A 917-nucleotide genomic window follows, 5' to 3' on the forward strand; every position below is an offset into this window, starting at 1 on the left:
TGAACGCGCAGAAGAAACATCCCACGAATGCCGCTTGCTAGAACGATCTTTTGTGTTCATGTTGCAAAATCCGCAACATTCGACAAACGAAACTTTGTCGATCGAACGTGGTTAGGCGATCAGACGAGGCATTTATAATGTGAACTAACTTCCTCAGCAAGCGTCTTCCCCTACGAAGCCTTTTTCAAGGCGCAGCACTTTTCTGTTGGACCTTGATTGGTCGGGCACGTGACCTTCCGGTTGGGAGTGGTCACGTGTTTGTCGGAGTAGATTACTGGCTTTTTTCCACTTGAAAGGGTCCACTTGCCGGATATGAGTTTCTTATTCATTTAGAGTGACTAGTTTGTGCAAAAAGTGATTTCTACGTGTAAGTTGGCTATGCACTTTTAACTCTTTTGAAAGTAGATAAATGCAAATAAAATACTAGACTGTTTTATCGCAAAACACTCTCTCAGATAAGTTGTGCGACGTAGACAAAAGCGTTTGTTCGCGTGATTCAAAGTTGAAACAGACGATCAACTACTTTTTAATTGCACTGGGCAGGAAACACAAAAGTCATCAATCACGAATGTTTTCAAGCGAAATTATTCATTCGATGGAACTGTGTAAAACTAGAAGGCACTGGATAGAGAAAGCGCTTACCAGCAACATTTGCCTCTAAGCTCGTCAACAAATTGCTTAAAAGTATGCAAAATTGGACACTTGAGAAAACGGGTTTGAGTTCCAGCTTGTAAGTGCGAAACAAAGGTGAATTCCGCTTTCGAAAACATCGAAAAGTTTTCGGTGGATCATCCAAATTTGATAAAAACAACCTGTTTTAGATAGAGCAGAGTCAACTGCCATTGAGCTAAGCAAACTAATTTTCTGCCTTCAAAAGAGGTGCGTACACATACTATTATCATTTATTTTTGAAGAGC

Source organism: Opisthorchis viverrini (genome assembly GCF_000715545.1).
Source record: "Opisthorchis viverrini unplaced genomic scaffold opera_v5_72, whole genome shotgun sequence".
Lineage (NCBI taxonomy): Eukaryota > Metazoa > Platyhelminthes > Trematoda > Opisthorchiida > Opisthorchiidae > Opisthorchis > Opisthorchis viverrini.